The following is a 10,967-nucleotide window of genomic DNA, read 5'->3' on the forward strand; positions in this document are numbered from 1 at the left end:
TAGGCTTCGACCTACTGGCCCACATTTCAGCCTCCAAAAATGTGGCACGTATTCAACCCATTTTTTCACAATTTACAGTCTTTTTTTGCAGGGTAGAATTTACAGTCAATTTGATCTCTTTTTTCTGAATTACAGTCCATTAGCTGGGCTGGATGAACAAATAATGTACCGTCCATGCGGCCCATTTATGTTTTTCCTAAAAAATTACAGGCCATTTGCACTTTCTCGAAACACATGATTTTGCTGGGCTGATTCTAATTATAATGTTGGGGTGGGCGCAGCAATGTTATTGAAAAATAAACAAGGCCTGAGCATTTTTTTATATATATATTTAAATAATAAATGATTTATTATTACATTGGTCCTTAAATCTTACCATGCTTTTGTACACAATCACCAGGATTTTCGTTGCTAAAAAAATCCATGATTTTATTGTTAAGAAATTATTTTTATAAGTTAATAAGATGTGGGATATTGTTTTCTTACATATGTAAGTATCTGTTAAATATATGATGACAATAACAATAATATATAATAACATATAAAATAATTTAAATATATATAATATAGTTAGAAGGGAAACATAAGTTGGACCAGGTGTTCATATTCTTATATAGAAAAATAGAACATACCTCTATGTTTTCTTTAAAAAAACATAAATTGGGCTGCCGATGTTTCAGGAAAAATAAAACCTCGGATGGGAGGTCCATAGGCCGGTCGATACATGACGACCCTTAAGAAAATACAAACAGGCCTATGGACCTCCCATACGAGGTCGTGTGCTACGCATGTTAAAAAACAAAGCCTAGCCCAAAACCCAGCTGATACTTGCTGCCCTAGGGATAATAAATGATACCTGCCAGCTCCCCGGCTTCGTTGTGAATTTATCTCCTATAGTAACTATGTTGAAGCACCTAAAAAATGTAACTATGTTGACAAACCTGTTGGCCCCAACGTCAGTATAGCATTAGGAGGATGTATTTTTTCGATGAGGCACTTGCTTGCGTACGGCCATAGACCTGGTGGGTCCCGACTGTCCGCCTCTCCACATACAGTCCTCTCCAGATCCCTCTCGTTTGTTCAGCATGTTCACAACGGCAGACAACAGCGTCGCGGCGAGCGCACAAAGGCGCAGGAGGAGATCTGACCACCTGAGGAAGTGCCTTATTAGTAACGAAACAACTAAACTAGCCTAGTGGCCCAGTGACACTGCCCGACAGCTGTTCCGCTTGGGTTCGATTCCACCTGTGCAGAGAAAATGTCTCCAAATTTTTTGCCTCTGCCTTTATTGACATGTGGGTCCCAATTGCCAAAACTTCGTCCCTCGTTTTCTCTGTTTTTCGCACAGTCGACATTGTGTGGGCATTTTAAAAATAGCATATCTTTTTGACTGTGCATCATATGAAGATGTGCTATGCATGAATGTTGATCAGCATGATGTTAACTGGCTGGTAGTTCCAGTTTCGACCCTGAATAAAACTTCCAACATGATGTTAACACTATTTGAAAAGGCCGCGTTAATATAAATGCTCTGCCTCTGAAAGTTGTAGTTTCTTATCTGAAACTGAACTTGGAGTTTCTTATCTAAAACTCAAACTTGCAGTTTCTTCTCTAAGAATCACATTGTCTGCACTTTTATACTCCTATGAAACTACATTTTTTTGAAGTGCTAAAAATAGATCTCTAGAATTTATAAAATACTTCATATGCTCAATACTGCAAATCTGAAATTCAAAAGACATTCATATCTGAAAGTACTCTCAGAATACACAACACAAAACACAATTCACAACCTGCAAATACTAATAACCCTAAGCTCCTCCTAACAATTCACAACTAGCCCGACTATTGGGCTGGGGGGGGGGAGGGCAGTCCCTCCTATTCCTCGGCGGTAGACAGCCGCCCCGTGAGACGATGTGAATGGCGATGGAGAGGATGGCGGGGAAGCGTCGTCGGGCCAACTGTTTTTCTCCTCTTGCAGTTGGGTTCGGTCGACGAAGACTCCATCAGCTTGCTCTGGCACGACACCCTCACAAATGGCACCCTGTAGATGCTCGATCCTTCAATCTCTAGTGGATTCTCCATCTGGGATCGATACTCCCACCACCACTCCCTCACGATCAGACTCGGTGAATCTGTTTGCTCCATGGCCCAGAGAAGCAACTCTATGTACTCCCGCTTGACTCCCTCTAGGAGTATCACCGCCTTTTCGCTCTATTGCAGATATTTGGCCATGGAAGTCGCCGTCGCCGCTAGTTGGTCCTTGTTGTCAAACCAAGACTGTATCTCCAACATCCTAGCTAGCTTCACAGGGTCGCCGTTTGTGATCCTCACGTATCGGTTGTACTCCTCCATCGATCTTCTTCTCCACAGCACCTTCACTCGCCGGCGATGGTATTGAAATGGAAGAGGAGAGGAGCGGCGCTGGATTTAGATTGGAACAGGAGAGGAGCGGCGGGGGTTTAAGAGGAGAACAGCAGAAGAGCGGTGCTGGTCTTGGAAGTTTTCTTTTCTTTTGTCTATTTTGGGTCAAAGTTTGACCACGTACTATATTTGACAAGCAAAATGTGAATGCATGTCACCAAAAATTGTATCATTTGGTTCATATCTGAATGTACTTTCAAATTATATTATTTTCGCAACGTATAACATATATTTTATTTGCAAAAATCATGGTCAATTATGACCCAGAATAAAAGGGAGACTAGTTAATGTGGGGTCGCTTTCTTAATTGAAGGGTAAATTGATTTTGATTTTGATCCAGTCACAGGGTGCCGGCCCTCTCGTCCATTCCTAAATCGCTGTCGCACACTCCTCTGCCTCTTCTCCATTGCAAAACCACCTCCTCTCCTCTCCATCATCTCCATTCAAAAACCACCATCTCGCCTCTCCCTCTTCTCCATTGCAAAACCACCTCCTCTCCTCTCCATCATCTCCATTCCAAAACCACCGTGTCACCTCTCCCTCTTCTCCATTGCAAAGCCACCTCCTCTCCTCTCCTTCGTTTCCATTCCAAAACCATCGTCTCGCCTCTCCCTCTTCTCTATTGCAAGACCACCGTCTCTCCTCCCATCTTCCAAAGCTAGCACGGGACCACTCAGAAGGACATTTATGGAGAGGATGCAGCAGCGAATCAGGCAGATTACCGGCGGCGACCATGCAAACTTAGCCAAGTTGAAGGAGATCCTTAGTTGGTTTCACAATGAGTGGGAGATTTCAAGGATGGTGAGGGCCATGTGGCAATGTATGCGAAAGAGCGAGACGGCGGCGATGAGGGCGACGATGTACATGTACTCCTTGGCGGCAGTCACGCCGTAGTCCTTCAATTTCATCGAGTATCTCCTTTGGGTGATGGAGCAGACAGATTCGCGCGAAGCGAAAGTCAGGTGGAGGTTGTGGGCATAAAGTTCGAAGGTCGAGCACCCAGAGGATAACAAATTCATCGAGTACAGTGTGCCGTTCGTGAGGGTGCAGAGCCAGCCGGAGCCACAGGAGTATTCGTTCTCCCACCGCAAGGGGAGGCCGGATGGCGCGACGTCACTTCCCCACCGTTCTCCATGGTTCCTTTGACGCTCGCCTCGTTTCAACAGCGGCGGTAGTGTTTAAGGTAAGCTTCGCACTAACCTAATCTTCCACCTGCTCATTCTTACAATCAGTGTGACAGCTAATGAAAATCATGCTTACAATAAGTCTCGGAGTACTATGCCAATCACCCTTAAATAGCTCTGGACCTTTGGGTCAAAGTTGTGACACTATGTAAAAATAAAGAAAAATAGATTGGTGCTTCTTTCAGAAAAGAGTACTCCCTAGAAAACTGCCAATATAAGCTACTAGTATTTGGCGAGAGGATTTGCTGCCGAGAAAGATCCGTCCACAGAGAGCGCCACACATCCCACTTGTGGTGGTGGATGCCAATGCCTGCATGGAGCATGGTTGGTGTCGGTAATTTTTACTTGGCACACCTCGCACTCTGCATATATCCCGGTTCGGTTTGTACATTTGTGCAGTTCCACCAAAATGCAGCTGAATAACCCTGTTTGCACAGATAATGAAAAAGTGTGATACATTATAGTGGCACTAGTTGATGAAACATGCAAAATAAATAGAAGAAAATATTGCGATAGTATCATAGTATGCCATGCTGCAAGGGCGAGATGGGCCCTGCAACGCCTCATACGGTATGCCACGCCTCATACTGGAAATCGTCCCAAGTCTCCCCGATACACCTTCTGCTAGTGATGAACATCAGTGTACATCGATAGTACAAGGAGGGGCCTTGAGACATTCAAATCTCTATTTTTGTGCAGATCAACTAAAATTAAGCACCCAGTTTGCAGAAACGCTTAAACATTAACAATGGGACTAGTTGATGAAACATACATTAACAAAGAGAAGCACTTTCTTTATCTACATTGGAAATGAAATGATAGAGAGGACACTCGCTCTATTTTAACTGTATTATTACTTCATTTTATGAGTGACACTAGGGTCGAGCAGGTGGCAAACGAGGTGTACCATGCGTCGCAAGGACGAAGGCCGGGGGTGCTTAGAGTGGGATGCTGAAGCTGGCTCTTTCAGTCCCTATCTTCCCCCTGATGTTTATGTGGTAGCATTTGAGTTGTAATGCAAACTTGGTCAAGCTGGTGCTGCGTCGCCCTACCTGCCCAGCTTATTTGGCGAACTTATCTCCTAATAGTACTCAGTCCATTCTAGTAGTAGTTGCATAACTGCCCATTTACACTGAGATGTTGCCGGATAATGGTTCTCTATGGTTGGGTTTCTTTAATAAAATTGGAGGGACACCCCTCTTTCGATATATAAAAAAATAGTGGCACTAGCGGTGCCAAAATATTTCCTCAAATTAATAGTGCCACTAGATTAAGGTGCAAAATAATAACATTACTTCTTTATCATGGCAGTGCCAAAACAGTAGCACAAGAGCAGGATCAACATGCAGGATCTTTGGCGAACAGTCAGACCAAAAAAGGAACATACCTCATGATGGGAACCATATCTGTAGTCAACGCCATCATAGAAGGGATGACACCAATCACCAACATGGATGATTCAATTCATGGGACCTTTTGGTGCAGTTCACCTAAAATGAAGCAATGTCCCATGAGCTAGCAGCGTCTTCTTCTTTTTTAAGAAAAGGGCTCCAGCCCCGGTTCCATTCCCATCAGAAAACGAAACCCACAGAGCTTCTTATTCATTAGTTGCAATAAAATTGAGCAACATCAAGGTTGGTCGTGAAGCTCCTGGAATGTTCAACTATAATTTGGATATCATTTGTGTAGTTCAACTAAGATCAAGCGTGAAATGTATATCTCTGTTTGCACAAAAAAGGTGGAAAGGAGGGTGACTAACAAGTGATGAAACATGCATCAAATGAAAAAATCATGTTCCTTATCTGAATGGCAATCGTACAAGGATAGTTGCAATTTCTAGCAGCATTGCTAGATATTAGTGTGGGAATTAGGATTAACTATGACAACCATTAAATACGACATTACTTTAATGGTGCCATTGGTTCATTTTACCAGCAACATTACATTAATTGCTGCTACAGAGTCGGTATTTGGGCATGGGAGAGTAGGCGGACGAGGACATTTGCATACCTCATGACGGGAAGTAGAGCAAGGCCAGTTTTGAAGGAAGTTATACCCGAGGGTCGCCGGGATGTCGCTAGGTGGGTGGCGGGAGGCTGGATCTGTCCACACTATGGTAGCGAGGAAGAAGGGGTGGGAGGCCCTCCCTCGCCAGCGATGCTTGGGAGAGAACACCAAGGCACGCTGATCGGGATGCGCCGGCAGTGGGTAAGAGCTGTCACCGAGGACGACCGCGTGAACGTTGCACCTTCTCACCTTCCTCGGCGGAGAGGATCCGGCTGGATCTGTGTCCACCGCTATCGTGTTTATATCTGGAGAGGACGAGACAGAGTGAAGAGAGCAACACTAGCAAGCAAGCGTGGAGGCTCCTGCCTATATAGTGGAGTACTAGTTTTTTTTTGTCTTCTGACCGGAGCCGGCTTGACCTCAGCGATGACTGTCGAGAAGTCTTCATGCATGAGCCCTAGAGGCGCAGTTGTCGTCATTTTGATCTGAAGCACCGGATTATAACATATAACACGAAAAAATGCCACATGACAAGAAATCATAACCTCACTGCCCATAGGAGACAAGATGAATCCCGACGGACAAACTAGATGAGGATCAAAGCTCAAATTAAAGATAACTCGTAGAAAAGTGGTTCGTCGATAGATGTCCTAATTAACATAGCCGGCTTGTCCTAGATGGCAGCCGAGTAGTCTTCGTGCATGTGGCCCCCAATGACTAGCCCAACTCAGTTGTCGCTATTTAACCCTCACAGTGATCCGAAGCACATGACACCTAATTTTGCGAGATGACAAGAAACCTTTTTATAGATTTCTCACCAGAACTACAGCCCTGTACAACACAACCTGCATGATATGTAGATGATAGCCAATACAGGCGAGTCTGCTGGAGTCTGGTCACATGCATGGACGAATATATCTTCCGTGTCTTGCAGGGATCGTCTAGGTACCAACGTATGTACTCTTACAACACTTCTCTAGTAGTACTATCGCTTGTCTCTCTATTCTATTAACTCACCCGACTTGCGGGGCCGGGGAGTGTGCCTATGGCCGGTTCTCAATTACAGTCCCACATGTGTGTGCAAACGCAATATGACACGCGTTCCATTCGGAGAGCGACGTGCCAGACCGACCGACCGTCTGGGTGCGATGCGAATGCGACGGGCGTGCTGTATACTCCATACTTATGTACCATTGCTTTTCTTGAGGCTTTTCTCCCTGGCGCAATCCATGGATACAAAATTAGTATACTATACTATTTAAAAGTCGAGGGCGGGGCTTTTCCCACGTGGTAGGTGAGGCAGTTCCGCCTAGTCGGTTCGACAGAGACGCGAGAAGATGATTTGATAGTGGGTTACTGCTGGACAGGTGGGGCCCGATGATTTGAGTTTCCATTATCATTTTAACTGTGGCTCTACGACTGGCGTGAGTCTCCCGATTCCTGACCACCTCCATACAGGTGCCTCTCTCGATCCTCCACCATGTGGAGGCTGTCTCTTGCTTGAGAGCCCACTCCTCCACTTTTTCCTTGCCTCTTTCCCCCACATATGCAAAAATGCCATGTAAAGCGGGCTTATAGCCCACTATTGTATTTGATCCTACAGGTGCTAAGCCTGCCACATAGGCATAAAGTCTGATGTGGCAAGTTAATTAACAAGAGAGAGACTAGTTTGGTGACCCCAGGAAGCACCGGTGATAAGCGCGTGTACCTAGATGAAGCAAACTTAGCAACAAAAAACTAAGCACCTATCCATTGGGGACTTGAGTTGCTAAGGCATTTAATTTCCATAGCACCTCATCTAAGCACCATTTCATTGGAAGAGGTCACTCCTTGGCAAATGCAATAAATACTACCAATAAAGAGATAGAGAGAAGTAAACAAAAAATACTCTTATAGCCAACCTTATAGCTAACCTTGTTGTATGAGTGACTAAGTGATGACTATGTATGACATGCCAACATCAGATAGCCTAACGCACCGTGTTAAATCTCCAAGGGCAAGACCGCAAGAGTGAGGCGACGGTCGTGGTAGGCGCGACCATGATACAGGCTGCTGGCAGCCCTTGGATCTGAGATCAAATGGTCGCATGCTAAGTTGCTGAAAATTTGCATAATAACCCTCCAGGATAGGATATTCACCCATAGGTCTAGAATCACGCCATGCAACCGTTCGATCTCAGATCCAAGGTCTCCAGGAAGCCCGTATCATGGGAGAATGGGAAGCTTCGTATCGCATGTAATTTTCCCGACGCTTGACCTGACATCAAAAGCCATTTAATTGGGCGTCCAGTAGACATGACATCTAATTGGGCCCGCATAGTACTGTGCATCAATCCATTTATCCACCAGGCAAGCCACTACCCTGCCATTCGCACGTGCCCCCCACTAGACATTTTTACAATTGATGAACCGCACCTAGTCATCCCGTCCTTTCACATTACGGCAGTTCCACTAATCCTAACCATCCTCCCAAATCCATGGCGTCCCAAATCTCCATGATCAGCGGTGACTACAAGATTAGAAACATCACCGGTGATGAGTTCGACGTCATCTACACCCATTCTTCTGCAACGGTGAAAGAATGCTTTTCTCGCTTCAAACGCATGTTCGAAAACTCAAATGATGAGTGGGTCGCTGGGTTAGATGTTGAGTACACTATAGTCCTGGGAAGCGAGAAGAATATAAAGGAGGTAGAGAAGAAGAAGCCTGCCGTGATCCAGGTTTGTGTGCATGACTTACTCTTGGTCTACCACATATGCCATGCCAACATTGAGTGCGAGTAATTTAAGAAGTTCCTCAATGGTGGCTGAGTCAAATTCATTACTGTAGACTTTAGGAACGACAAGAAAATCCTGGGTCGGATAGGCCTCCTTGTAGGCGACCCCTTCGGCCTCCAGAAGGAAGGGTCGGTGCCCTCCCTTGATCAGCCTTCAATGCTGACCCTGGCAGGAACCATGCTTCATCCTTCGTATGGTGAACTGATGAAACCTCCGCACATGTTTCATCATGCATGGCAGTGGACTGTACTAGATATAGACCACATCCACTATGCTGCAATGGATGGCTACCTTTGTTTTAATATCTACAAGGGTTGGATGAAGAGCGAGAGCCAAGTGTGTGGCTCAAGCAAAGAAGTATCGCCGAAGAGGAAGAGGGAGAAGGACGAAGTCGAGGACGTGGATGAGGACTCCGAGTAAGGTGGCAGTGTCGTTGCTCATGGTGGTTCTAATGTAGTGTCTACCGGATTAGTTGCTTAGTTTAATTTCTGGTGTGCTTAGTTTTATTTGAGGGGTGTGTTGTGCCGAGTCCCCAGCTGAACTTTGTTATGTTTCTTCTCGTTATATTTCGTACATTTCATCTTTTAGTTGGTATAGTATTACCACTCGTTTCTTCACATTCTATACATACAATATATATGGCCAACATCATATAGCCAACAGTTTAGTTGTCAAAGAATTTCAGGGTGCTTAGTTTTGTCAAAGAATTCGAGGGAGTTTTATTTGAGGGTGTGTTATGCTGGACACCATTAACTTATCATTGTGAGAATCGGCTTATTTTTGTCATGTAACATGGTCAACGGGTTTGACATGAAAATAACAATGTCTAATGGCATTTCTGAGCAAACATCTAACTTAACGATGGCATTTTTTAGATATCTAATTGCATTTTTGAGCAGAAATCTCACGGATCGATGGCATTTTTTGAGTAGTTGTAACTTCTAATGGCAAAACTTAGTAGTGATATCCAATTAGTGGCATAAATAATAAGAACCCAAGAATTAAATAGGTATGCTAATTTCATTATTTCTTTATACCTTTGTTTGCGAAACAATATATGCTGCCCCCCCAGATTTTCTTTACAAAGGCAACATAGAACTATATGAGTGCCCTATTAAATTATGGAATTATTCTGGGTTCGTTTGGCCTTTGCTATACATTAATTGAGTTTTTGGTCATTTAATGTGCATAATTCAAATTTGAACTACAAGCACATGCTCCCGTGCACCAAAGTTGATTGAAAAATCGCATGTGTGTCCTCGGGTAAATTTCTAGGTCCCATGCAAGAAATGGGAATGAAATTCAAACATCTGGGCATTGTTGTTCGGCCCAGAACATTGAGAAGCTTGGTTTTAAAATTCTTGTAAATCTAACACATGCCTGAAAATCATGAAACTTGGCATGGTATCATGTCATGGTACTACCATGCTGTGGTAAAAAACTTTGCAGAATAGGAACAAGTTTTGGTATAAGTTTCTTGCAAACCGGAGCTTCTCTCAAGAAGGCTCGTGGTTCTGAGAGGGAATGTGTCACCTTTGTGTGCATAATTCAAATTTTAAATACAAGCACATGCTCAAGTGCACCAAAGCAGGTTGAAAAATCACATGTGTGTCCTCGGGTAAATTTCTCGGTCCCATGCCAGAAATTTGAATGAAATTCAAACATCTGGGCATCATGGCTCGGCTGGAAACATTGAGAAACTTGGTTTATTAATTCCTATAAATCCTAAACACGCATGAAAATCATGAAACTTGGCTTGGTGTCATGACATGGCATCAACATGCTGTGGTAATTTTGCTGTCCGATTTATGAAGGCGCACACATTAACAATCAACAAAGTCATTTTGGAACAAGTGTTGTCATGTTACAATCGGAAACACAAGTATTATTGAAAACGTGGCGTTCTATTTTCCATTTACTTGCCACCACACGTCCCCTTTTTTATTAGCTAGGAGGCGCCGGGTAGCAATTTGAGTATGGGAGCCGTGCGAGCCCTTTGACCTCCATCTGCCGTCCACCTCTCTCCTAAAGTTTCCATTAATGGCGCCCCAGCCTCTGTTTAATGGCGTGGCAATGTCTCACTTGCCTGAGATTTAAGCGAGAAAAAGAAAATATGAAAAGAAAATTTTGCACGGATCTTGATGTAAGATCTGACGGACCTATATAGCATATATTGCGACTTATAGCAAGACTGGTGAATATATATATAAGGACGACGAGAGTGGATAATAATTGTCTTACATAATTAGGAAGATAATTAAAAAAGCCACATGCGGCTATGCCCGAAATACACAAGGGAAAAAGAAGAAGGAAGACGCATACAACAATCTGTCTCGCTGATCTCTACTTTCTTTATGCGCTGCAGGTCGCGGAGACTAGTTCTCGCGGCCGGTGATTATCTCTTTCATGAGTTTCATGTCCTTAATAAGCTGCTTGGTAGCATCCATGGATTCCTCCACCAGCCTATTGCGCTCGATGCGGAGCATGGCATTCTCGTCCATAAGTTTCTTGATGATGATGCCTATCCTCTGCAACAAGGCAGCGGTCTCCTCGTCCTACTTCGCCCTTCCGGCGAT

This window comes from Triticum urartu, chromosome 4, assembly GCF_003073215.2.
Source record: "Triticum urartu cultivar G1812 chromosome 4, Tu2.1, whole genome shotgun sequence".
Lineage (NCBI taxonomy): Eukaryota > Viridiplantae > Streptophyta > Magnoliopsida > Poales > Poaceae > Triticum > Triticum urartu.